Source organism: Rhamphochromis longiceps, linkage group LG3, assembly GCF_057381845.1.
Source record: "Rhamphochromis longiceps isolate RC_006_pf linkage group LG3, R_longiceps_female_GT1.1, whole genome shotgun sequence".
NCBI classification, from domain to species: Eukaryota; Metazoa; Chordata; class Actinopteri; order Cichliformes; family Cichlidae; genus Rhamphochromis; species Rhamphochromis longiceps.
In genome coordinates this window covers 66,686,456-66,711,971 of record NC_140559.1, presented here as the reverse complement: position 1 = coordinate 66,711,971, position 25,516 = coordinate 66,686,456, and the positions used below count along the sequence as shown (strand labels likewise).

At 58.8% G+C, this 25,516-nt stretch overlaps 7 non-coding genes and 5 pseudogenes across 7 annotated transcripts; all 12 read right to left on the bottom strand.

Moving 5' to 3' along the window:
* Window positions 1-1,993: 1,993 nt before the first annotated feature.
* LOC146676393 (5S ribosomal RNA) lies at window positions 1,994-2,112 on the bottom strand. Its single transcript, XR_014910723.1, has one exon. It is a non-coding gene; the product is annotated as a 5S ribosomal RNA (ribosomal RNA).
* Window positions 2,113-4,001: 1,889 nt separating this feature from the next.
* LOC146676392 (5S ribosomal RNA) lies at window positions 4,002-4,120 on the bottom strand (annotated as a pseudogene).
* Window positions 4,121-6,364: 2,244 nt separating this feature from the next.
* Window positions 6,365-6,483, bottom strand: LOC146676391 (5S ribosomal RNA; annotated as a pseudogene).
* Window positions 6,484-8,490: 2,007 nt separating this feature from the next.
* Window positions 8,491-8,609, bottom strand: LOC146676390 (5S ribosomal RNA). The gene has a single exon (XR_014911286.1). It is a non-coding gene; the product is annotated as a 5S ribosomal RNA (ribosomal RNA).
* Window positions 8,610-9,790: 1,181 nt separating this feature from the next.
* LOC146676389 (5S ribosomal RNA) lies at window positions 9,791-9,909 on the bottom strand (annotated as a pseudogene).
* A 1,812-nt stretch (window positions 9,910-11,721) lies between these two features.
* On the bottom strand, window positions 11,722-11,840 carry LOC146676388 (5S ribosomal RNA; annotated as a pseudogene).
* Window positions 11,841-14,431: 2,591 nt separating this feature from the next.
* On the bottom strand, window positions 14,432-14,550 carry LOC146676387 (5S ribosomal RNA). Its single transcript, XR_014911284.1, has one exon. It is a non-coding gene; the product is annotated as a 5S ribosomal RNA (ribosomal RNA).
* Window positions 14,551-15,643: 1,093 nt separating this feature from the next.
* On the bottom strand, window positions 15,644-15,762 carry LOC146676386 (5S ribosomal RNA; annotated as a pseudogene).
* A 2,597-nt stretch (window positions 15,763-18,359) lies between these two features.
* LOC146676385 (5S ribosomal RNA) lies at window positions 18,360-18,478 on the bottom strand. The gene has a single exon (XR_014911283.1). It is a non-coding gene; the product is annotated as a 5S ribosomal RNA (ribosomal RNA).
* A 1,173-nt stretch (window positions 18,479-19,651) lies between these two features.
* On the bottom strand, window positions 19,652-19,770 carry LOC146676384 (5S ribosomal RNA). Its single transcript, XR_014911282.1, has one exon. It is a non-coding gene; the product is annotated as a 5S ribosomal RNA (ribosomal RNA).
* A 1,856-nt stretch (window positions 19,771-21,626) lies between these two features.
* LOC146676383 (5S ribosomal RNA) lies at window positions 21,627-21,745 on the bottom strand. The gene has a single exon (XR_014910697.1). It is a non-coding gene; the product is annotated as a 5S ribosomal RNA (ribosomal RNA).
* A 2,167-nt stretch (window positions 21,746-23,912) lies between these two features.
* Window positions 23,913-24,031, bottom strand: LOC146676382 (5S ribosomal RNA). The gene has a single exon (XR_014911281.1). It is a non-coding gene; the product is annotated as a 5S ribosomal RNA (ribosomal RNA).
* Between the last annotated feature and the right edge of the window lie 1,485 nt (window positions 24,032-25,516).

The window sequence follows — 25,516 nt, the reverse complement described above, 5'->3', positions numbered from 1 at the left end:
CACAGCAAGCAGCACAGGGCCTGGTTTGGTGAAGATGGCCTCAGCAAGCAGCCACAGGCCCTGGTTTGGTGTAAGTGGCCTCAGCCAGCAGCCACAGGCCCTGGTGTGGTCTAAGTGGCCTCAGCCAGTGCCACAGGCCCTGGTGTGGTGTAAGTGGCCTGAGCAAGAGCCACAGGCCCTGGTGTGGTGTAAGTGGCCTCAGCCAGCAGCCACAGGCCCTGGTGTGGTGTAAGTGGCCTGAGCAAGTGCCACAGGCCCTGGTGTGGTGTAAGTGGCCTAAGCCAGAGCCACAGGCCCTGGTGTGGTGTAAGTGGCCTCAATAGCAAATAAGGCCCTGGTGTGGTGTAAGTGGCCTGAGCAAGAACCACAGGGCCTGGTTTGGTGAAGATGGCCTCGGCCAGAAGCGCAGGGCCTGGTGTAATGTGAGTGGCCTGAGCAAGAGCCACAGGCCCTGGTGTGGTGTAAGTGGCCTCAGCCAGCAGCCACAGGCCCTGGTGTGGTGTAAGTCGCCTCAGCCAGAATCCACAGCCACTGGTGTGGTGTAAGTGGCCTCAGCCAGCAGCAAAAGGGCCCTGGTGTGGTGTAAGTCGCCTCAGCCAGCAGCCACAGGCCCTGGTGTGGTGTAGGTGGCCTCAGCCAGCAGCCACAGGCCCTGGTGTGGTGTAAGTGGCCTCAATAGCAACTAAGGCCCTGGTGTGGTGTAAGTGGCTTCAGCCAGCAGCCACAGGCTCTGGTGTGGTGTAACTGGCCTCAGCCAGCAGCCACAGGCCCTGGTGTGGTGTAAGTGGCCTCAGCCAGCAGCCACAGGCCCTGGTGTGGTGTAAGTGGCCTCAGCCAGTGCCACAGGCCCTGGTGTGGTGTAAGTGGCCTGAGCAAGAGCCACAGACCCTGGTGTGGTGTAATTGGCCTCAGCCAGCAGCCACAGGCCCTGGTGTGGTGTAAGTGGCCTCAGCCAGCAGCAAAAGGGCCCTGGTGTGGTGTAAGTGGCCTCAGCCAGCAGCCACAGCCCCTGGTGTGGTGTAGGTGGCCTCAGCCAGAAGCCACAGGCACTGGTGTGGTGTAAGTGGCCTCAGCCAGCAGCAAAAGGGCCCTGGTGTGGTGTAAGTGGCCTCAGCCAGCAGCCACAGGCCCTGGTGTGGTGTAAGTGGCCTCAGCCAGCAGCCACAGGCCCTGGTGTGGTGTAAGTGGCCTCAGCCAGTGCCACAGGCCCTGGTGTGGTGTAAGTGGCCTGAGCAAGAGCCACAGACCCTGGTGTGGTGTAATTGGCCTCAGCCAGCAGCCACAGGCCCTGGTGTGGTGTAAGTCGCCTCAGCTAGAAGACACAGGCACTGGTGTGGTGTAAGTGGCCTCAGCCAGCAGCAAAAGGGCCCTGGTGTGGTGTAAGTCGCCTCAGCCAGCAGCCACAGGCCCTGGTGTGGTGTAGGTGGCCTCAGCCAGCAGCCACAGGCCCTGGTGTGGTGTAAGTGGCCTCAGCCAGAAGCCACAGGCACTGGTGTGGTGTAAGTGGCCTCAGCCAGCAGCCACAGGCCCTGGTGTGGTGTAAGTGGCCTCAGCCAGTGCCACAGGCCCTGGTGTGGTGTAAGTGGCCTGAGCAAGAGCCACAGGCCCTGGTGTGGTGTAAGTGGCCTGAGCAAGAGCCACAGACCCTGGTGTGGTGTAATTGGCCTCAATAGCAACTAATGCCCTGGTGTGGTGTAGGTGGCCTCAGCCAGCAGCCACAGGCCCTGGTGTGGTGTAAGTGGCCTCAGCCAGCAGCCACAGGCCCTGGTGTGGTGTAAGTGGCCTCAGCCAGAGCCACAGGCCCTGATGTGGTGTAAGTGGCCCCAGCCGGTCACTCAGGCCCTTGTGTGGTGTAGGTTGCATCAGCTAGCAGCACAAGACATTGGAAAAGAGCCAAAAGCAATGTCGTTAATGTGCCCTCATTAATGGGCAGATGCTTTTTGTCTTTTAATACACCCCTTCTCTGGATCAAAAGCGGTTCAATGACATGAAAGGCTTACAGCACCAGGTATTCCCAGGCAGTCTCCCATCCAAGTACTAGCCAAGCCCAGCCCTGCTTAGCTTCCGAGATCAGACGAGGTCGGGCGTGCTCAGGGTGGTATGGCCGTAAGCTGCTGGCTCCAGCACAATGTCTCAATTTATGGATTCAAGTGATTAGGTGGCAAGTACCTGAAGTTACGAAGACAATCCTATAACAATACCTGCATGTGTGCATAATACCCTAACCCAAAGGCTCAGTTTGGCATTTATCCAACAGCACAGGCCCTGGATTGTTGAAGATGGCCTCAAGAACCAGCACAGGACCTGGTGTGTTTTACATGGCCACAGCAAGCAGCACAGGGCCTGGTTTGGTGAAGATGGCCTCAGCAAGCAGCCACAGGCCCTGGTTTGGTGTAAGTGGCCTCAGCCAGCAGCCACAGGCCCTGGTGTGGTGTAAGTGGCCTCAGCCAGCAGCCACAGGCCCTGGTGTGGTCTAAGTGGCCTCAGCCAGTGCCACAGGCCCTGGTGTGGTGTAAGTGGCCTGAGCAAGAGCCACAGGCCCTGGTGTGGTGTAAGTGGCCTCAGCCAGCAGCCACAGACCCTGGTGTGGTGTAATTGGCCTCAGCCAGCAGCCACAGGCCCTGGTGTGGTGTAAGTCGCCTCAGCTAGAAGACACAGGCCCTGGTGTGGTCTAAGTGGCCTCAGTCAGTGCCACAGGCCCTGGTGTGGTGTAAGTGGCCTGAGCAAGAGCCACAGGCCCTGGTGTGGTGTAAGTGGCCTCAGCCAGCAGCCACAGGCCCTGGTGTGGTGTAAGTGGCCTGAGCAAGTGCCACAGGCCCTGGTGTGGTGTAAGTGGCCTAAGCCAGAGCCACAGGCCCTGGTGTGGTGTAAGTGGCCTCAATAGCAAATAAGGCCCTGGTGTGGTGTAAGTGGCCTGAGCAAGAACCACAGGGCCTGGTTTGGTGAAGATGGCCTCGGCCAGAAGCGCAGGGCCTGGTGTGATGTGAGTGGCCTCAGCCAGCAGCAAAAGGGCCCTGGTGTGGTCTAAGTGGCCTCAGGTAGCAGCCACAGGCCCTGTTGTGATGTAACTTGCCTGAGCCAGCAGCCACAGGCCCTGGTGTGGTGTAAGTGGCCCCAGCCGGTCACTCAGGCCCTGGTGTGGTGTAAGTGGCCTCAGCCAGTGCCACAGGCCCTGGTGTGGTGTAAGTGGCCTGAGCAAGACCCACAGACCCTGGTGTGGTGAAATTGGCCTCAGCCAGCAGCCACAGGCCCTGGTGTGGTGTAAGTGGCCTCAGCCAGCAGCCACAGGCCCTGGTGTGGTGTAAGTGGCCTGAGCAAGAGCCACAGGCCCTGGTGTGGTGTAAGTGGCCTCAGCCAGCAGCCACAGGCCCTGGTGTGGTGTAAGTGGCCTCAGCCAGCAGCCACAGGCCCTGGTGTGGTGTAAGTGGCCTCAGCCAGCAGCAAAAGGGCCCTGGTGTGGTGTAAGTGGCCTCAGCCAGCAGCCACAGGCCCTGGTGTGGTGTAAGTGGCCTCAGCCAGCAGCCACAGGCCCTGGTGTGGTGTAAGTGGCCTCAGCCAGTGCCACAGGCCCTGGTGTGGTGTAAGTGGCCTGAGCAAGAGCCACAGGCCCTGGTGTGGTGTAAGTGGCCTGAGCAAGAGCCACAGACCCTGGTGTGGTGTAATTGGCCTCAATAGCAACTAATGCCCAGGTGTGGTGTAGGTGGCCTCAGCCAGCAGCCACAGGCCCTGGTGTGGTGTAAGTGGCCTCAGCCAGCAGCCACAGGCCCTGGTGTGGTGTAAGTGGCCTCAGCCAGAGCCACAGGCCCTGATGTGGTGTAAGTGGCCCCAGCCGGTCACTCAGGCCCTTGTGTGGTGTAGGTTGCATCAGCTAGCAGCACAAGACATTGGAAAAGAGCCAAAAGCAATGTCGTTAATGTGCCCTCATTAATGGGCAGATGCTTTTTGTCTTTTAATACACCCCTTCTCTGGATCAAAAGCGATTCAATGACATGAAAATGAAAGGCTTACAGAACCAGGTATTCCCAGGCAGTCTCCCATCCAAGTACTAGCCAAGCCCAGCCCTGCTTAGCTTCCGAGATCAGACGAGGTCGGGCGTGCTCAGGGTGGTATGGCCGTAAGCTGCTGGCCCCAGCACAATGTCTCAATTTATGGATTCAAGTGATTAGGTGGCAAGTACCTGAAGTTACGAAGACAATCCTATAACCATACCTGCATGTTTGCATAATACCCTAACCCAAAGGCTCAGTTTGGCATTTATCCAACAGCACAGGCCCTGGATTGTTGAAGATGGCCTCAGGAACCAGCACAGGGCCTGGTGTGTTGTACATGGCCACAGCAAGCAGCACAGGGCCTGGTTTGGTGAAGATGGCCTCAGCAAGCAGCCACAGGCCCTGGTTTGGTGTAAGTGGCCTCAGCCAGCAGCCACAGGCCCTGGTGTGGTGTAAGTGGCCTCAGCCAGCAGCCACAGGCCCTGGTGTGGTCTAAGTGGCCTCAGCCAGTGCCACAGGCCCTGGTGTGGTGTAAGTGGCCTGAGCAAGAGCCACAGGCCCTGGTGTGGTGTAAGTGGCCTCAGCCAGCAGCCACAGGCCCTGGTGTGGTGTAAGTGGCCTGAGCAAGTGCCACAGGCCCTGGTGTGGTGTAAGTGGCCTAATCCAGAGCCACAGGCCCTGGTGTGGTGTAAGTGGCCTCAATAGCAAATAAGGCCCTGGTGTGGTGTAAGTGGCCTGAGCAAGAACCACAGGGCCTGGTTTGGTGAAGATGGCCTCGGCCAGAAGCGCAGGGCCTGGTGTAATGTGAGTGGCCTGAGCAAGAGCCACAGGCCCTGGTGTGGTGTAAGTGGCCTCAGCCAGCAGCCACAGGCCCTGGTGTGGTGTAAGTCGCCTCAGCCAGAATCCACAGCCACTGGTGTGGTGTAAGTGGCCTCAGCCAGCAGCAAAAGGGCCCTGGTGTGGTGTAAGTCGCCTCAGCCAGCAGCCACAGGCCCTGGTGTGGTGTAGGTGGCCTCAGCCAGCAGCCACAGGCCCTGGTGTGGTGTAAGTGGCCTCAATAGCAACTAAGGCCCTGGTGTGGTGTAAGTGGCTTCAGCCAGCAGCCACAGGCTCTGGTGTGGTGTAACTGGCCTCAGCCAGCAGCCACAGGCCCTGGTGTGGTGTAAGTGGCCTCAGCCAGCAGCCACAGGCCCTGGTGTGGTGTAAGTGGCCTCAGCCAGTGCCACAGGCCCTGGTGTGGTGTAAGTGGCCTGAGCAAGAGCCACAGACCCTGGTGTGGTGTAATTGGCCTCAGCCAGCAGCCACAGGCCCTGGTGTGGTGTAAGTGGCCTCAGCCAGCAGCAAAAGGGCCCTGGTGTGGTGTAAGTGGCCTCAGCCAGCAGCCACAGCCCCTGGTGTGGTGTAGGTGGCCTCAGCCAGAAGCCACAGGCACTGGTGTGGTGTAAGTGGCCTCAGCCAGCAGCAAAAGGGCCCTGGTGTGGTGTAAGTGGCCTCAGCCAGCAGCCACAGGCCCTGGTGTGGTGTAAGTGGCCTCAGCCAGCAGCCACAGGCCCTGGTGTGGTGTAAGTGGCCTCAGCCAGTGCCACAGGCCCTGGTGTGGTGTAAGTGGCCTGAGCAAGAGCCACAGACCCTGGTGTGGTGTAATTGGCCTCAGCCAGCAGCCACAGGCCCTGGTGTGGTGTAAGTCGCCTCAGCTAGAAGACACAGGCACTGGTGTGGTGTAAGTGGCCTCAGCCAGCAGCAAAAGGGCCCTGGTGTGGTGTAAGTCGCCTCAGCCAGCAGCCACAGGCCCTGGTGTGGTGTAGGTGGCCTCAGCCAGCAGCCACAGGCCCTGGTGTGGTGTAAGTGGCCTCAGCCAGAAGCCACAGGCACTGGTGTGGTGTAAGTGGCCTCAGCCAGCAGCCACAGGCCCTGGTGTGGTGTAAGTGGCCTCAGCCAGTGCCACAGGCCCTGGTGTGGTGTAAGTGGCCTGAGCAAGAGCCACAGGCCCTGGTGTGGTGTAAGTGGCCTGAGCAAGAGCCACAGACCCTGGTGTGGTGTAATTGGCCTCAATAGCAACTAATGCCCTGGTGTGGTGTAGGTGGCCTCAGCCAGCAGCCACAGGCCCTGGTGTGGTGTAAGTGGCCTCAGCCAGCAGCCACAGGCCCTGGTGTGGTGTAAGTGGCCTCAGCCAGAGCCACAGGCCCTGATGTGGTGTAAGTGGCCCCAGCCGGTCACTCAGGCCCTTGTGTGGTGTAGGTTGCATCAGCTAGCAGCACAAGACATTGGAAAAGAGCCAAAAGCAATGTCGTTAATGTGCCCTCATTAATGGGCAGATGCTTTTTGTCTTTTAATACACCCCTTCTCTGGATCAAAAGCGGTTCAATGACATGAAAGGCTTACAGCACCAGGTATTCCCAGGCAGTCTCCCATCCAAGTACTAACCAAGCCCAGCCCTGCTTAGATTCCGAGATCAGACGAGGTCGGGCGTGCTCAGGGTGGTATGGCCGTAAGCTGCTGGCTCCAGCACAATGTCTCAATTTATGGATTCAAGTGATTAGGTGGCAAGTACCTGAAGTTACGAAGACAATCCTATAACCATACCTGCATGTTTGCATAATACCCTAACCCAAAGGCTCAGTTTGGCATTTATCCAACAGCACAGGCCCTGGATTGTTGAAGATGGCCTCAAGAACCAGCACAGGACCTGGTGTGTTTTACATGGCCACAGCAAGCAGCACAGGGCCTGGTTTGGTGAAGATGGCCTCAGCAAGCAGCCACAGGCCCTGGTTTGGTGTAAGTGGCCTCAGCCAGCAGCCACAGGCCCTGGTGTGGTGTAAGTGGCCTCAGCCAGCAGCCACAGGCCCTGGTGTGGTCTAAGTGGCCTCAGCCAGTGCCACAGGCCCTGGTGTGGTGTAAGTGGCCTCAGCCAGCAGCCACAGACCCTGGTGTGGTGTAATTGGCCTCAGCCAGCAGCCACAGGCCCTGGTGTGGTGTAAGTGGCCTCAGCTAGAAGACACAGGCCCTGGTGTGGTCTAAGTGGCCTCAGTCAGTGCCACAGGCCCTGGTGTGGTGTAAGTGGCCTGAGCAAGAGCCACAGGCCCTGGTGTGGTGTAAGTGGCCTCAGCCAGCAGCCACAGGCCCTGGTGTGGTGTAAGTGGCCTGAGCAAGTGCCACAGGCCCTGGTGTGGTGTAAGTGGCCTAAGCCAGAGCCACAGGCCCTGGTGTGGTGTAAGTGGCCTCAATAGCAAATAAGGCCCTGGTGTGGTGTAAGTGGCCTGAGCAAGAACCACAGGGCCTGGTTTGGTGAAGATGGCCTCGGCCAGAAGCGCAGGGCCTGGTGTGATGTGAGTGGCCTCAGCCAGCAGCAAAAGGGCCCTGGTGTGGTCTAAGTGGCCTCAGGTAGCAGCCACAGGCCCTGTTGTGATGTAACTTGCCTGAGCCAGCAGCCACAGGCCCTGGTGTGGTGTAAGTGGCCTCAGCCAGAGCCACAGGCCCTGATGTGGTGTAAGTGGCCCCAGCCGGTCACTCAGGCCCTGGTGTGGTGTAAGTGGCCTCAGCCAGTGCCACAGGCCCTGGTGTGGTGTAAGTGGCCTGAGCAAGACCCACAGACCCTGGTGTGGTGAAATTGGCCTCAGCCAGCAGCCACAGGCCCTGGTGTGGTGTAAGTGGCCTCAGCCAGCAGCCACAGGCCCTGGTGTGGTGTAAGTGGCCTGAGCAAGAGCCACAGGCCCTGGTGTGGTGTAAGTGGCCTCAGCCAGCAGCCACAGGCCCTGGTGTGGTGTAAGTAGCCTCAGCCAGAAGCCACAGGCACTGGTGTGGTGTAAGTGGCCTCAGCCAGCAGCAAAAGGGCCCTGGTGTGGTGTAAGTCGCCTCAGCCAGCAGCCACAGGCCCTGGTGTGGTGTAGGTGGCCTCAGCCAGCAGCCACAGGCCCTGGTGTGGTGTAAGTCGCCTCAGCCAGCAGCCACAGGCCCTGGTGTGGTGTAAGTGGCCTCAGCCAGTGCCACAGGCCCTGGTGTGGTGTAAGTGGCCTGAGCAAGAGCCACAGACCCTGGTGTGGTGTAATTGGCCTCAATAGCAACTAAGGCCCTGGTGTGGTGTATGTGGCCTCAGGCAGCAGCCACAGGCCCTGTTGTGATGTAACTTGCCTGAGCAAGAGCCACAGACCCTGGTGTGGTGTAATTGGCCTCAATAGCAACTAATGCCCTGGTGTGGTGTAGGTGGCCTCAGCCAGCAGCCACAGGCCCTGGTGTGGTGTAAGTGGCCTCAGCCAGCAGCCACAGGCCCTGGTGTGGTGTAAGTGGCCTCAGCCAGAGCCACAGGCCCTGATGTGGTGTAAGTGGCCCCAGCCGGTCACTCAGGCCCTTGTGTGGTGTAGGTTGCATCAGCTAGCAGCACAAGACATTGGAAAAGAGCCAAAAGCAGTGTCGTTAATGTGCCCTCATTAATGGGCAGCTGCTTTTGGTCTTTCAATACACCCCTTCTCTGGATCAAAAGCGGTTCAATGACATGAAAATGAAAGGCTTACAGCACCAGGTATTCCCAGGCAGTCTCCCATCCAAGTACTAACCAAGCCCAGCCCTGCTTAGCTTCCGAGATCAGACGAGGTCGGGCGTGCTCAGGGTGGTATGGCCGTAAGCTGCTGGCTCCAGCACAATGTCTCAATTTATGGATTCAAGTGATTAGGTGGCAAGTACCTGAAGTTACGAAGACAATCCTATAACCATACCTGCATGTTTGCATAATACCCTAACCCAAAGGCTCAGTTTGGCATTTATCCAACAGCACAGGCCCTGGATTGTTGAAGATGGCCTCAGGAACCAGCACAGGGCCTGGTGTGTTGTACATGGCCACAGCAAGCAGCACAGGGCCTGGTTTGGTGAAGATGGCCTCGGCCAGAAGCGCAGGGCCTGGTGTGATGTGAGTGGCCTGAGCAAGAGCAACAGGCCTTGGTGTGGTGTAAGTGGCCTCAGCCAGCAGCCACAGGCCCTGGTGTGGTGTAAGTCGCCTCAGCCAGAAGCCACAGGCACTGGTGTGGTGTAAGTGGCCTCAGCCAGCAGCAAAAGGGCCCTGGTGTGGTGTAAGTGGCCTCAGCCAGCAGCCACAGGCCCTGGTGTGGTGTAGGTGGCCTCAGCCAGCAGCCACAGGCCCTGGTGTGGTGTAAGTGGCCTCAGCCAGCAGCCACAGGCCCTGGTGTGGTGTAAGTGGCCTCAGCCAGCAGCCACAGGCCCTGGTGTGGTGTAAGTGGCCTCAGCCAGCAGCAAAAGGGCCCTGGTGTGGTGTAAGTGGCCTCAGCCAGCAGCCACAGGCCCTGGTGTGGTGTAGGTGGCCTCAGCCAGCAGCCACAGGCCCTGGTGTGGTGTAAGTGGCCTCAGCCAGTGCCACAGGCCCTGGTGTGGTGTAAGTGGCCTGAGCAAGAGCCACAGGCCCTGGTGTGGTGTAAGTGGCCTGAGCAAGAGCCACAGACCCTGGTGTGGTGTAATTGGCCTCAATAGCAACTAATGCCCAGGTGTGGTGTAGGTGGCCTCAGCCAGCAGCCACAGGCCCTGGTGTGGTGTAAGTGGCCTCAGCCAGCAGCCACAGGCCCTGGTGTGGTGTAAGTGGCCTCAGCCAGAGCCACAGGCCCTGATGTGGTGTAAGTGGCCCCAGCCGGTCACTCAGGCCCTTGTGTGGTGTAGGTTGCATCAGCTAGCAGCACAAGACATTGGAAAAGAGCCAAAAGCAGTGTCGTTAATGTGCCCTCATTAATGGGCAGCTGCTTTTGGTCTTTTAATACACCCCTTCTCTGGATCAAAAGCGGTTCAATGACATGAAAATGAAAGGCTTACAGCACCAGGTATTCCCAGGCAGTCTCCCATCCAAGTACTAACCAAGCCCAGACCTGCTTAGCTTCTGAGATCAGACGAGGTCGGGCGTGCTCAGGGTGGTATGGCCGTAAGCTGCTGGCTCCAGCACAATGTCTCAATTTATGGATTCAAGTGATTAGGTGGCAAGTACCTGAAGTTACGAAGACAATCCTATAACCATACCTGCATGTTTGCATAATACCCTAACCCAAAGGCTCACTTTGGCATTTATCCAACAGCACAGGCCCTGGATTGTGGAAGATGGCCTCAGGAACCAGCACAGGGCCTGGTGTGTTGTACATGGCCACAGCAAGCAGCACAGGGCCTGGTTTGGTGAAGATGGCCTCGGCCAGAAGCGCAGGGCCTGGTGTGATGTGAGTGGCCTGAGCAAGAGCAACAGGCCTTGGTGTGGTGTAAGTGGCCTCAGCCAGCAGCCACAGGCCCTGGTGTGGTGTAAGTCGCCTCAGCCAGAAGCCACAGGCACTGGTGTGGTGTAAGTGGCCTCAGCCAGCAGCAAAAGGGCCCTGGTGTGGTGTAAGTGGCCTCAGCCAGCAGCCACAGGCCCTGGTGTGGTGTAGGTGGCCTCAGCCAGCAGCCACAGGCCCTGGTGTGGTGTAAGTGGCCTCAGCCAGCAGCCACAGGCACTGGTGTGGTGTAAGTGGCCTCAGCCAGCAGCAAAAGGGCCCTGGTGTGGTGTAAGTGGCCTCAGCCAGCAGCCACAGGCCCTGGTGTGGTGTAGGTGGCCTCAGCCAGCAGCCACAGGCCCTGGTGTGGTGTAAGTGGCCTGAGCAAGAGCCACAGGCCCTGGTGTGGTGTAAGTGGCCTCAGCCAGCAGCCACAGGCCCTGGTGTGGTGTAAGTGGCCTGAGCAAGTGCCACAGGCCCTGGTGTGGTGTAAGTGGCCTAAGCCAGAGCCACAGGCCCTGGTGTGGTGTAAGTGGCCTCAATAGCAAATAAGGCCCTGGTGTGGTGTAAGTGGCCTGAGCAAGAACCACAGGGCCTGGTTTGGTGAAGATGGCCTCGGCCAGAAGCGCAGGGCCTGGTGTGATGTGAGTGGCCTGAGCAAGAGCCACAGGCCCTGGTGTGGTGTAAGTGGCCTCAGCCAGCAGCCACAGGCCCTGGTGTGGTGTAAGTCGCCTCAGCCAGAATCCACAGCCACTGGTGTGGTGTAAGTGGCCTCAGCCAGCAGCCACAGGCCCTGGTGTGGTGTAAGTGGCCTCAGCCAGTGCCACAGGCCCTGGTGTGGTGTAAGTGGCCTGAGCAAGAGCCACAGACCCTGGTGTGGTGTAATTGGCCTCAGCCAGCAGCCACAGGCCCTGGTGTGGTGTAAGTGGCCTCAGCCAGCAGCCACAGGCCCTGGTGTGGTGTAAGTGGCCTCAGCCAGCAGCCACAGGCCCTGGTGTGGTGTAAGTGGCCTCAGCCAGCAGCAAAAGGGCCCTGGTGTGGTGTAAGTGGCCTCAGCCAGCAGCCACAGGCCCCGGTGTGGTGTAGGTGGCCTCAGCCAGCAGCCACAGGCCCTGGTGTGGTGTAAGTGGCCTCAGCCAGTGCCACAGGCCCTGGTGTGGTGTAAGTGGCCTGAGCAAGAGCCACAGGCCCTGGTGTGGTGTAAGTGGCCTGAGCAAGAGCCACAGACCCTGGTGTGGTGTAATTGGCCTCAATAGCAACTAATGCCCAGGTGTGGTGTAGGTGGCCTCAGCCAGAGCCACAGGCCCTGATGTGGTGTAAGTGGCCCCAGCCGGTCACTCAGGCCCTTGTGTGGTGTAGGTTGCATCAGCTAGCAGCACAAGACATTGGAAAAGAGCCAAAAGCAATGTCGTTAATGTGCCCTCATTAATGGGCAGCTGCTTTTGGTCTTTTAATACACCCCTTCTCTGGATCAAAAGCGGTTCAATGACATGAAAATGAAAGGCTTACAGCACCAGGTAGTCCCAGGCAGTCTCCCATCCAAGTACTAACCAAGCCCAGCCCTGCTTAGCTTCCGAGATCAGACGAGGTCGGGCGTGCTCAGGGTGGTATGGCCGTAAGCTGCTGGCCCCAGCACAATGTCTCAATTTATGGATTCAAGTGATTAGGTGGCAAGTACCTGAAGTTACGAAGACAATCCTATAACCATACCTGCATGTTTGCATAATACCCTAACCCAAAGGCTCAGTTTAGCATTTATCCAACAGCACAGGCCCTGGGTTGTTGAAGATGGCCTCAGGAACCAGCACAGGGCCTGGTGTGTTGTACATGGCCACAGCAAGCAGCACAGGGCCTGGTTTGGTGAAGATGGCCTCGGCCAGAAGCACAGGCCCTGGTGTGGTGTAAGTGGCCTGAGCAAGAGCCACAGACCCTGATGTGGTGTAATTGGCCTCAATAGCAACTAAGGCCCTGGTGTGGTGTAGGTGGCCTCAGCCAGCAGCCACAGGCCCTGGTTTGGTGTAAGTGGCCTCAGCCAGCAGCCACAGGCCCTGGTGTGGTCTAAGTGGCCTCAGTCAGTGCCACAGGCCCTGGTGTGGTGTAAGTGGCCTGAGCAAGAGCCACAGGCCCTGGTGTGGTGTAAGTGGCCTCAGCCAGCAGCCACAGGCCCTGGTGTGGTGTAAGTGGCCTGAGCAAGTGCCACAGGCCCTGGTGTGGTGTAAGTGGCCTAAGCCAGAGCCACAGGCCCTGGTGTGGTGTAAGTGGCCTCAATACCAAATAAGGCCCTGGTGTGGTGTAAGTGGCCTGAGCAAGAACCACAGGGCCTGGTTTGGTGAAGATGGCCTTGGCCAGCAGCAAAAGGGCCCTGGTGTGGTCTAAGTGGCCTCAGCCAGCAGCCACAGGCCCTGGTGTGGTGTAGGTGGCCTCAGCCAGCAGCCACAGGCCCTGGTGTGGTGTAAGTGGCCTCAGCCAGCAGCCACAGGCCCTGGTGTGGTGTAAGTGGCCTCAGCCAGCAGCCACAGGCCCTGGTGTGGTGTAAGTGGCCTCAGCCAGTGCCACAGGCCCTGGTGTGGTGTAAGTGGCCTGAGCAAGAGCCACAGACCCTGGTGTGGTGTAATTGGCCTCAGCCAGCAGCCACAGGCACTGGTGTGGTGTAAGTCGCCTCAGCCAGAAGCCACAGGCACTGGTGTGGTGTAAGTGGCCTCAGCCAGCAGCAAAAGGGCCCTGGTGTGGTGTAAGTCGCCTCAGCCAGCAGCCACAGGCCCTGGTGTGGTGTAGGTGGCCTCAGCCAGCAGCCACAGGCCCTGGTGTGGTGTAAGTGGCCTCAGCCAGCAGCCACAGGCCCTGGTGTGGTGTAAGTGGCCTCAGCCAGGAGCCACAGGCCCTGGTGTGGTGTAAGTGGCCTCAGCCAGCAGCCACAGGCCCTGGTGTGGTGTAAGTGGCCTCAGCCAGTGCCACAGGCCCTGGTGTGGTGTAAGTGGCCTGAGCAAGAGCCACAGGCCCTGGTGTGGTGTAAGTGGCCTGAGCAAGAGCCACAGACCCTGGTGTGGTGTAATTGGCCTCAATAGCAACTAATGCCCTGGTGTTGTGTAGGTGGCCTCAGCCAGCAGCCACAGGCCCTGGTGTGGTGTAAGTGGCCTCAGCCAGCAGCCACAGGCCCTGGTGTGGTGTAAGTGGCCTCAGCCAGAGCCACAGGCCCTGGTGTGGTGTAAGTGGCCTCAGCCAGTGCCACAGGCCCTGGTGTGGTGTAAGTGGCCTGAGCAAGAGCCACAGACCCTGGTGTGGTGTAATTGGCCTCAGCCAGCAGCCACAGGCCCTGGTGTGGTGTAAGTGGCCTCAGCCAGCAGCCACAGGCCCTGGTGTGGTGTAAGTGGCCTGAGCAAGAGCCACAGGCCCTGGTGTGGTGTAAGTGGCCTGAGCAAGAGCCACAGGCCCTGGTGTGGTGTAAGTGGCCTGAGCAAGAGCCACAGGCCCTGGTGTGGTGTAAGTGGCCTCAGCCAGCAGCCACAGGCCCTGGTGTGGTGTAAGTAGCCTCAGCCAGAAGCCACAGGCACTGGTGTGGTGTAAGTGGCCTCAGCCAGCAGCAAAAGGGCCCTGGTGTGGTGTAAGTCGCCTCAGCCAGCAGCCACAGGCCCTGGTGTGGTGTAGGTGGCCTCAGCCAGCAGCCACAGGCCCTGGTGTGGTGTAAGTGGCCTCAGCCAGTGCCACAGGCCCTGGTGTGGTGTAAGTGCCCTGAGCAAGAGCCACAGACCCTGGTGTGGTGTAATTGGCCTCAATAGCAACTAAGGCCCTGGTGTGGTGTATGTGGCCTCAGGCAGCAGCCACAGGCCCTGTTGTGATGTAACTTGCCTGAGCAAGAGCCATAGACCCTGGTGTGGTGTAATTGGCCTCAATAGCAACTAATGCCCTGGTGTGGTGTAGGTGGCCTCAGCCAGCAGCCACAGGCCCTGGTGTGGTGTAAGTGGCCTCAGCCAGCAGCCACAGGCCCTGGTGTGGTGTAAGTGGCCTCAGCCAGAGCCACAGGCCCTGATGTGGTGTAAGTGGCCCCAGCCGGTCACTCAGGCCCTGGTGAGTGTAGGTGGCATCAGCTAGCAGCACAAGACATTGGAAAAGAGCCAAAAGCAATGTCGTTAATGTGCCCTCATTAATGGGGAGCTGCTTTTGGTCTTTTAATACACCCCTTCTCTGGATCAAAAGCGGTTCAATGACATGAAAGGCTTACAGCACCAGGTATTCCCAGGCAGTCTCCCATCCAAGTACTAACCAAGCCCAGCCCTGCTTAGCTTCCGAGATCAGACGAGGTCGGGCGTGCTCAGGGTGGTATGGCCGTAAGCTGCTGGCCCCAGCACAATGTCTCAATTTATGGATTCAAGTGATTAGGTGGCAAGTACCTGAAGTTACGAAGACAATCCTATAACCATACCTGCATGTTTGCATAATACCCTAACCCAAAGGCTCAGTTTGGCATTTATCCAACAGCACAGGCCCTGGATTGTTGAAGATGGCCTCAAGAACCAGCACAGGACCTGGTGTGTTTTACATGGCCACAGCAAGCAGCACAGGGCCTGGTTTGGTGAAGATGGCCTCAGCAAGCAGCCACAGGCCCTGGTTTGGTGTAAGTGGCCTCAGCCAGCAGCCACTGGCCCTGGTGTGGTGTAAGTGGCCTCAGCCAGCAGCCACAGGCCCTGGTGTGGTCTAAGTGGCCTCAGCCAGTGCCACAGGCCCTGGTGTGGTGTAAGTGGCCTGAGCAAGAGCCACAGGCCCTGGTGTGGTGTAAGTGGCCTCAGCCAGCAGCCACAGGCCCTGGTGTGGTGTAAGTGGCCTGAGCAAGTGCCACAGGCCCTGGTGTGGTGTAAGTGGCCTAAGCCAGAGCCACAGGCCCTGGTGTGGTGTAAGTGGCCTCAATAGCAAATAAGGCCCTGGTGTGGTGTAAGTGGCCTGAGCAAGAACCACAGGGCCTGGTTTGGTGAAGATGGCCTCGGCCAGAAGCGCAGGGCCTGGTGTGATGTGAGTGGCCTGAGCAAGAGCCACAGCCACTGGTGTGGTGTAAGTGGCCTCAGCCAGTGCCACAGGCCCTGGTGTGGTGTAAGTGGCCTGAGCAAGAGCCACAGACCCTGGTGTGGTGTAATTGGCCTCAGCCAGCAGCCACAGACCCTGGTGTGGTGTAATTGGCCTCAATAGCAACTAATGCCCTGGTGTGGTGTAGGTGGCCTCAGCCAGAGCCACAGGCCCTGATGTGGTGTAAGTGGCCCCAGCCGGTCACTCAGGCCCTTGTGTGGTGTAGGTTGCATCAGCTAGCAGCACAAGACATTGGAAAAGAGCCAAAAGCAATGTCGTTAATGTGCCCTCATTAATGGGCAGCTGCTTTTGGTCTTTTAATACACCCCTTCTCTGGATCAAAAGCGGTTCAATGACATGAAAATGAAAGGCTTACAGCACCAGGTAGTCCCAGGCAGTCTTCCATCCAAGTACTAACCAAGCCCAGCCCTGCTTAGCTTCCGAGATCAGACGAGGTCGGGCGTGCTCAGGGTGGTATGGCCGTAAGCTGCTGGCCCCAGCACAATGTCTCAATTTATGGATTCAAGTGATTAGGTGGCAAGTACCTGAAGTTACGAAGACAATCCTATAACCATACCTGCATGTTTGCATAATACCCTAACCCAAAGGCTCAGTTTAGCATTTATCCAACAGCACAGGCCCTGGGTTGTTGAAGATGGCCTCAGGAACCAGCACAGGGCCTGGTGTGTTGTACATGGCCACAGCAAGCAGCACAGGGCCTGGTTTGGTGAAGATGGCCTCGGCCAGAAGCACAGGCCCTGGTGTGGTGTAAGTGGCCTGAGCAAGAGCCACAGACCCTGATGTGGTGTAATTGGCCTCAATAGCAACTAAGGCCCTGGTGTGGTGTAGGTGGCCTCAGCCAGCAGCCACAGGCCCTGGTTTGGTGTAAGTGGCCTCAGCCAGCAGCCACAGGCCCTGGTGTGGTCTAAGTGGCCTCAGTCAGTGCCACAGGCCCTGGTGTGGTGTAAGTGGCCTGAGCAAGAGCCACAGGCCCTGGTGTGGTGTAAGTGGCCTCAGCCAGCAGCCACAGGCCCTGGTGTGGTGTAAGTGGCCTGAGCAAGTGCCACAGGCCCTGGTGTGGTGTAAGTGGCCTAAGCCAGAGCCACAGGCCCTGGTGTGGTGTAAGTGGCCTCAATACCAAATAAGGCCCTGGTGTGGTGTAAGTGGCCTGAGCAAGAACCACAGGGCCTGGTTTGGTGAAGATGGCCTTGGCCAGCAGCAAAAGGGCCCTGGTGTGGTCTAAGTGGCCTCAGCCAGCAGCCACAGGCCCTGGTGTGGTGTAGGTGGCCTCAGCCAGCAGCCACAGGCCCTGGTGTGGTGTAAGTGGCCTCAGCCAGCAGCCACAGGCCCTGGTGTGGTGTAAGTGGCCTCAGCCAGCAGCCACAGGCCCTGGTGTGGTGTAAGTGGCCTCAGCCAGTGCCACAGGCCCTGGTGTGGTGTAAGTGGCCTGAGCAAGAGCCACAGACCCTGGTGTGGTGTAATTGGCCTCAGCCAGCAGCCACAGGCACTGGTGTGGTGTAAGTCGCCTCAGCCAGAAGCCACAGGCACTGGTGTGGTGTAAGTGGCCTCAGCCAGCAGCAAAAGGGCCCTGGTGTGGTGTAAGTCGCCTCAGCCAGCAGCCACAGGCCCTGGTGTGGTGTAGGTGGCCTCAGCCAGCAGCCACAGGCCCTGGTGTGGTGTAAGTGGCCTCAGCCAGCAGCCACAGGCCCTGGTGTGGTGTAAGTGGCCTCAGCCAGGAGCCACAGGCCCTGGTGTGGTGTAAGTGGCCTCAGCCAGCAGCCACAGGCCCTGGTGTGGTGTAAGTGGCCTCAGCCAGTGCCACAGGCCCTGGTGTGGTGTAAGTGGCCTGAGCAAGAGCCACAGGCCCTGGTGTGGTGTAAGTGGCCTGAGCAAGAGCCACAGACCCTGGTGTGGTGTAATTGGCCTCAATAGCAACTAATGCCCTGGTGTTGTGTAGGTGGCCTCAGCCAGCAGCCACAGGCCCTGGTGTGGTGTAAGTGGCCTCAGCCAGCAGCCACAGGCCCTGGTGTGGTGTAAGTGGCCTCAGCCAGAGCCACAGGCCCTGGTGTGGTGTAAGTGGCCTCAGCCAGTGCCACAGGCCCTGGTGTGGTGTAAGTGGCCTGAGCAAGAGCCACAGACCCTGGTGTGGTGTAATTGGCCTCAGCCAGCAGCCACAGGCCCTGGTGTGGTGTAAGTGGCCTCAGCCAGCAGCCACAGGCCCTGGTGTGGTGTAAGTGGCCTGAGCAAGAGCCACAGGCCCTGGTGTGGTGTAAGTGGCCTGAGCAAGAGCCACAGGCCCTGGTGTGGTGTAAGTGGCCTGAGCAAGAGCCACAGGCCCTGGTGTGGTGTAAGTGGCCTCAGCCAGCAGCCACAGGCCCTGGTGTGGTGTAAGTAGCCTCAGCCAGAAGCCACAGGCACTGGTGTGGTGTAAGTGGCCTCAGCCAGCAGCAAAAGGGCCCTGGTGTGGTGTAAGTCGCCTCAGCCAGCAGCCACAGGCCCTGGTGTGGTGTAGGTGGCCTCAGCCAGCAGCCACAGGCCCTGGTGTGGTGTAAGTGGCCTCAGCCAGTGCCACAGGCCCTGGTGTGGTGTAAGTGGCCTGAGCAAGAGCCACAGACCCTGGTGTGGTGTAATTGGCCTCAATAGCAACTAAGGCCCTGGTGTGGTGTATGTGGCCTCAGGCAGCAGCCACAGGCCCTGTTGTGATGTAACTTGCCTGAGCAAGAGCCATAGACCCTGGTGTGGTGTAATTGGCCTCAATAGCAACTAATGCCCTGGTGTGGTGTAGGTGGCCTCAGCCAGCAGCCACAGGCCCTGGTGTGGTGTAAGTGGCCTCAGCCAGCAGCCACAGGCCCTGGTGTGGTGTAAGTGGCCTCAGCCAGAGCCACAGGCCCTGATGTGGTGTAAGTGGCCCCAGCCGGTCACTCAGGCCCTGGTGAGTGTAGGTGGCATCAGCTAGCAGCACAAGACATTGGAAAAGAGCCAAAAGCAATGTCGTTAATGTGCCCTCATTAATGGGGAGCTGCTTTTGGTCTTTTAATACACCCCTTCTCTGGATCAAAAGCGGTTCAATGACATGAAAATGAAAGGCTTACAGCACCAGGTATTCCCAGGCAGTCTCCCATCCAAGTACTAACCAAGCCCAGCCCTGCTTAGCTTCCGAGATCAGACGAGGTCGGGCGTGCTCAGGGTGGTATGGCCGTAAGCTGCTGGCCCCAGCACAATGTCTCAATTTATGGATTCAAGTGATTAGGTGGCAAGTACCTGAAGTTACGAAGACAATCCTATAACCATACCTGCATGTTTGCATAATACCCTAACCCAAAGGCTCAGTTTGGCATTTATCCAACAGCACAGGCCCTGGATTGTTGAAGATGGCCTCAAGAACCAGCACAGGACCTGGTGTGTTTTACATGGCCACAGCAAGCAGCACAGGGCCTGGTTTGGTGAAGATGGCCTCAGCAAGCAGCCACAGGCCCTGGTTTGGTGTAAGTGGCCTCAGCCAGCAGCCACTGGCCCTGGTGTGGTGTAAGTGGCCTCAGCCAGCAGCCACAGGCCCTGGTGTGGTCTAAGTGGCCTCAGCCAGTGCCACAGGCCCTGGTGTGGTGTAAGTGGCCTGAGCAAGAGCCACAGGCCCTGGTGTGGTGTAAGTGGCCTCAGCCAGCAGCCACAGGCCCTGGTGTGGTGTAAGTGGCCTGAGCAAGTGCCACAGGCCCTGGTGTGGTGTAAGTGGCCTAAGCCAGAGCCACAGGCCCTGGTGTGGTGTAAGTGGCCTCAATAGCAAATAAGGCCCTGGTGTGGTGTAAGTGGCCTGAGCAAGAACCACAGGGCCTGGTTTGGTGAAGATGGCCTCGGCCAGAAGCGCAGGGCCTGGTGTGATGTGAGTGGCCTGAGCAAGAGCCACAGCCACTGGTGTGGTGTAAGTGGCCTCAGCCAGTGCCACAGGCCCTGGTGTGGTGTAAGTGGCCTGAGCAAGAGCCACAGACCCTGGTGTGGTGTAATTGGCCTCAGCCAGCAGCCACAGACCCTGGTGTGGTGTAATTGGCCTCAATAGCAACTAATGCCCTGGTGTGGTGTAGGTGGCCTCAGCCAGCAGCCACAGGCCCTGGTGTGGTGTAAGTGGCCTCAGCCAGCAGCCACAGGCCCTGGTGTGGTGTAAGTGGCCTCAGCCAGAGCCACAGGCCCTGATGTGGTGTAAGTGGCCCCAGCCGGTCACTCAGGCCCTTGTGTGGTGTAGGTTGCATCAGCTAGCAGCACAAGACATTGGAAAAGAGCCAAAAGCAGTGTCGTTAATGTGCCCTCATTAATGGGCAGCTGCTTTTGGTCTTTTAATACACCCCTTCTCTGGATCAAAAGCGGTTCAATGACATGAAAATGAAAGGCTTACAGCACCAGGTATTCCCAGGCAGTCTCCCATCCAAGTACTAACCAAGCCCAGCCCTGCTTAGCTTCCGAGATCAGACGAGGTCGGGCGTGCTCAGGGTGGTATGGCCGTAAGCTGCTGGCTCCAGCACAATGTCTCAATTTATGGATTCAAGTGATTAGGTGGCAAGTACCTGAAGTTACGAAGACAATCCTATAACCATACCTGCATGTTTGCATAATACCCTAACCCAAAGGCTCAGTTTGGCATTTATCCAACAGCACAGGCCCTGGATTGTTGAAGATGGCCTCAGGAACCAGCACAGGGCCTGGTGTGTTGTACATGGCCACAGCAAGCAGCACAGGGCCTGGTTTGGTGAAGATGGCCTCGGCCAGAAGCGCAGGGCCTGGTGTGATGTGAGTGGCCTGAGCAAGAGCAACAGGCCTTGGTGTGGTGTAAGTGGCCTCAGCCAGCAGCCACAGGCCCTGGTGTGGTGTAAGTCGCCTCAGCCAGAAGCCACAGGCACTGGTGTGGTGTAAGTGGCCTCAGCCAGCAGCAAAAGGGCCCTGGTGTGGTGTAAGTGGCCTCAGCCAGCAGCCACAGGCCCTGGTGTGGTGTAGGTGGCCTCAGCCAGCAGCCACAGGCCCTGGTGTGGTGTAAGTGGCCTCAGCCAGCAGCCACAGGCCCTGGTGTGGTGTAAGTGGCCTCAGCCAGCAGCCACAGGCCCTGGTGTGGTGTAAGTGGCCTCAGCCAGTGCCACAGGCCCTGGTGTGGTGTAAGTGGCCTGAGCAAGAGCCACAGACCCTGGTGTGGTGTAATTGGCCTCAGCCAGCAGCCACAGGCCCTGGTGTGGTGTAAGTCGCCTCAGCTAGAAGACACAGGCACTGGTGTGGTGTAAGTGGCCTCAGCCAGCAGCAAAAGGGCCCTGGTGTGGTGTAAGTGGCCTCAGCCAGCAGCCACAGGCCCTGGTGTGGTGTAGGTGGCCTCAGCCAGCAGCCACAGGCCCTGGTGTGGTGTAAGTGGCCTCAGCCAGCAGCCACAGGCCCTGGTGTGGTGTAAGTGGCCTCAGCCAGCAGCCACAGGCCCTGGTGTGGTGTAAGTGGCCTCAGCCAGTGCCACAGGCCCTGGTGTGGTGTAAGTGGCCTGAGCAAGAGCCACAGACCCTGGTGTGGTGTAATTGGCCTCAGCCAGCAGCCACAGGCCCTGGTGTGGTGTAAGTCGCCTCAGCTAGAAGACACAGGCACTGGTGTGGTGTAAGTGGCCTCAGCCAGCAGCAAAAGGGCCCTGGTGTGGTGTAAGTCGCCTCAGCCAGCAGCCACAGGCCCTGGTGTGGTGTAGGTGGCCTCAGCCAGCAGCCACACGCCCTGGTGTGGTGTAAGTGGCCTCAGCCAGCAGCCACAGGCCCTGGTGTGGTGTAAGTGGCCTCAGCCAGCAGCCACAGGCCCTGGTGTGGTGTAAGTGGCCTGAGCAAGAGCCACAGGCCCTGGTGTGGTGTAAGTGGCCTGAGCAAGAGCCACAGACCCTGGTGTGGTGTAATTGGCCTCAATAGCAACTAATGCCCTGGTGTGGTGTATGTGGCCTCAGGCAGCAGCCACAGGCCCTGTTGTGATGTAACTTGCCTGAGCAAGAGCCACAGACCCTGGTGTGGTGTAATTGGCCTCAATAGCAACTAATGCCCTGGTGTGGTGTAGGTGGCCTCAGCCAGCAGCCACAGGCCCTGGTGTGGTGTAAGTGGCCTCAGCCAGCAGCCACAGGCCCTGGTGTGGTGTAAGTGGCCTCAGCCAGAGCCACAGGCCCTGATGTGGTGTAAGTGGCCCCAGCCGGTCACTCAGGCCCTTGTGTGGTGTAGGTTGCATCAGCTAGCAGCACAAGACATTGGAAAAGAGCCAAAAGCAGTGTCGTTAATGTGCCCTCATTAATGGGCAGCTGCTTTTGGTCTTTTAATACACCCCTTCTCTGGATCAAAAGCGGTTCAATGACATGAAAATGAAGGGCTTACAGCACCAGGTATTCCCACGCAGTCTCCCATCCAAGTACTAACCAAGCCCAGCCCTGCTTAGCTTCCGAGATCAGACGAGGTCGGGCGTGCTCAGGGTGGTATGGCCGTAAGCTGCTGGCCCCAGCACAATGTCTCAATTTATGGATTCAAGTGATTAGGTGGCAAGTACCTGAAGTTACGAAGACAATCCTATAACCATACCTGCATGTTTGCATAATACCCTAACCCAAAGGCTCAGTTTGGCATTTATCCAACAGCACAGGCCCTGGATTGTTGAAGATGGCCTCAAGAACCAGCACAGGACCTGGTGTGTTTTACATGGCCACAGCAAGCAGCACAGGGCCTGGTTTGGTGAAGATGGCCTCAGCAAGCAGCCACAGGCCCTGGTTTGGTGTAAGTGGCCTCAGCCAGCAGCCACAGGCCCTGGTGTGGTCTAAGTGGCCTCAGTCAGTGCCACAGGCCCTGGTGTGGTGTAAGTGGCCTGAGCAAGAGCCACAGGCCCTGGTGTGGTGAAGATGGCCTTGGCCAGCAGCAAAAGGGCCCTGGTGTGGTCTAAGTGGCCTCAGCCAGCAGCCACAGGCCCTGGTGTGGTGTAGGTGGCCTCAGCCAGCAGCCACAGGCCCTGGTGTGGTGTAAGTGGCCTCAGCCAGCAGCCACAGGCCCTGGTGTGGTGTAAGTGGCCTCAGCCAGCAGCCACAGGCCCTGGTGTGGTGTAAGTGGCCTCAGCCAGTGCCACAGGCCCTGGTGTGGTGTAAGTGGCCTGAGCAAGAGCCACAGACCCTGGTGTGGTGTAATTGGCCTCAGCCAGCAGCCACAGGCCCTGGTGTGGTGTAAGTCGCCTCAGCCAGAAGCCACAGGCACTGGTGTGGTGTAAGTGGCCTCAGCCAGCAGCAAAAGGGCCCTGGTGTGGTGTAGGTGGCCTCAGCCAGCAGCCACAGGCCCTGGTGTGGTGTAAGTGGCCTCAGCCAGCAGCCACAGGCCCTGGTGTGGTGTAAGTGGCCTCAGCCAGTGCCACAGGCCCTGGTGTGGTGTAAGTGGCCTGAGCAAGAGCCACAGGCCCTGGTGTGGTGTAAGTGGCCTGAGCAAGAGCCACAGACCCTGGTGTGGTGTAATTGGCCTCAATAGCAACTAATGCCCTGGTGTTGTGTAGGTGGCCTCAGCCAGCAGCCACAGGCCCTGGTGTGGTGTAAGTGGCCTCAGCCAGCAGCCACAGGCCCTGGTGTGGTGTAAGTGGCCTCAGCCAGAGCCACAGGCCCTGGTGTGGTGTAAGTGGCCTCAGCCAGTGCCACAGGCCCTGGTGTGGTGTAAGTGGCCTGAGCAAGAGCCACAGACCCTGGTGTGGTGTAATTGGCCTCAGCCAGCAGCCACAGGCCCTGGTGTGGTGTAAGTGGCCTCAGCCAGCAGCCACAGGCCCTGGTGTGGTGTAAGTGGCCTGAGCAAGAGCCACAGGCCCTGGTGTGGTGTAAGTGGCCTGAGCAAGAGCCACAGGCCCTGGTGTGGTGTAAGTGGCCTGAGCAAGAGCCACAGGCCCTGGTGTGGTGTAAGTGGCCTCAGCCAGCAGCCACAGGCCCTGGTGTGGTGTAAGTAGCCTCAGCCAGAAGCCACAGGCACTGGTGTGGTGTAAGTGGCCTCAGCCAGCAGCAAAAGGGCCCTGGTGTGGTGTAAGTCGCCTCAGCCAGCAGCCACAGGCCCTGGTGTGGTGTAGGTGGCCTCAGCCAGCAGCCACAGGCCCTGGTGTGGTGTAAGTGGCCTCAGCCAGTGCCACAGGCCCTGGTGTGGTGTAAGTGGCCTGAGCAAGAGCCACAGACCCTGGTGTGGTGTAATTGGCCTCAATAGCAACTAAGGCCCTGGTGTGGTGTATGTGGCCTCAGGCAGCAGCCACAGGCCCTGTTGTGATGTAACTTGCCTGAGCAAGAGCCACAGACCCTGGTGTGGTGTAATTGGCCTCAATAGCAACTAATGCCCTGGTGTGGTGTAGGTGGCCTCAGCCAGCAGCCACAGGCCCTGGTGTGGTGTAAGTGGCCTCAGCCAGCAGCCACAGGCCCTGGTGTGGTGTAAGTGGCCTCAGCCAGAGCCACAGGCCCTGATGTGGTGTAAGTGGCCCCAGCCGGTCACTCAGGCCCTGGTGTGGTGTAGGTGGCATCAGCTAGCAGCACAAGACATTGGAAAAGAGCCAAAAGCAATGTCGTTAATGTGCCCTCATTAATGGGGAGCTGCTTTTGGTCTTTTAATACACCCCTTCTCTGGATCAAAAGCGGTTCAATGACATGAAAATGAAAGGCTTACAGCACCAGGTATTCCCAGGCAGTCTCCCATCCAAGTACTAACCAAGCCCAGCCCTGCTTAGCTTCCGAGATCAGACGAGGTCGGGCGTGCTCAGGGTGGTATGGCCGTAAGCTGCTGGCCCCAGCACAATGTCTCAATTTATGGATTCAAGTGATTAGGTGGCAAGTACCTGAAGTTACGAAGACAATCCTATAACCATACCTGCATGTTTGCATAATACCCTAACCCAAAGGCTCAGTTTGGCATTTATCCAACAGCACAGGCCCTGGATTGTTGAAGATGGCCTCAAGAACCAGCACAGGACCTGGTGTGTTTTACATGGCCACAGCAAGCAGCACAGGGCCTGGTTTGGTGAAGATGGCCTCAGCAAGCAGCCACAGGCCCTGGTTTGGTGTAAGTGGCCTCAGCCAGCAGCCACAGGCCCTGGTGTGGTCTAAGTGGCCTCAGCCAGTGCCACAGGCCCTGGTGTGGTGTAAGTGGCCTGAGCAAGAGCCACAGGCCCTGGTGTGGTGTAAGTGGCCTCAGCCAGCAGCCACAGGCCCTGGTGTGGTGTAAGTGGCCTGAGCAAGTGCCACAGGCCCTGGTGTGGTGTAAGTGGCCTAAGCCAGAGCCACAGGCCCTGGTGTGGTGTAAGTGGCCTCAATAGCAAATAAGGCCCTGGTGTGGTGTAAGTGGCCTGAGCAAGAACCACAGGGCCTGGTTTGGTGAAGATGGCCTCGGCCAGAAGCGCAGGGCCTGGTGTGATGTGAGTGGCCTGAGCAAGAGCCACAGGCCCTGGTGTGGTGTAAGTGGCCTCAGCCAGCAGCCACAGGCCCTGGTGTGGTGTAAGTCGCCTCAGCCAGAATCCACAGCCACTGGTGTGGTGTAAGTGGCCTCAGCCAGCAGCCACAGGCCCTGGTGTGGTGTAAGTGGCCTCAGCCAGTGCCACAGGCCCTGGTGTGGTGTAAGTGGCCTGAGCAAGAGCCACAGACCCTGGTGTGGTGTAATTGGCCTCAGCCAGCAGCCACAGGCCCTGGTGTGGTGTAAGTGGCCTCAGCCAGAAGCCACAGGCACTGGTGTGGTGTAAGTGGCCTCAGCCAGCAGCCACAGGCCCTGGTGTGGTGTAAGTCGCCTCAGCCAGAAGCCACAGGCCCTGGTGTGGTGTAAGTGGCCTCAGCCAGCAGCCACAGGCCCTGGTGTGGTCTAAGTGGCCTCAGTCAGTGCCACAGGCCCTGGTGTGGTGTAAGTGGCCTGAGCAAGAGCCACAGGCCCTGGTGTGGTGAAGATGGCCTTGGCCAGCAGCAAAAGGGCCCTGGTGTGGTCTAAGTGGCCTCAGCCAGCAGCCACAGGCCCTGGTGTGGTGTAGGTGGCCTCAGCCAGCAGCCACAGGCCCTGGTGTGGTGTAAGTGGCCTCAGCCAGCAGCCACAGGCCCTGGTGTGGTGTAAGTGGCCTCAGCCAGCAGCCACAGGCCCTGGTGTGGTGTAAGTGGCCTCAGCCAGCAGCCACAGGCCCTGGTGTGGTGTAAGTGGCCTCAGCCAGTGCCACAGGCCCTGGTGTGGTGTAAGTGGCCTGAGCAAGAGCCACAGGCCCTGGTGTGGTGTAAGTGGCCTGAGCAAG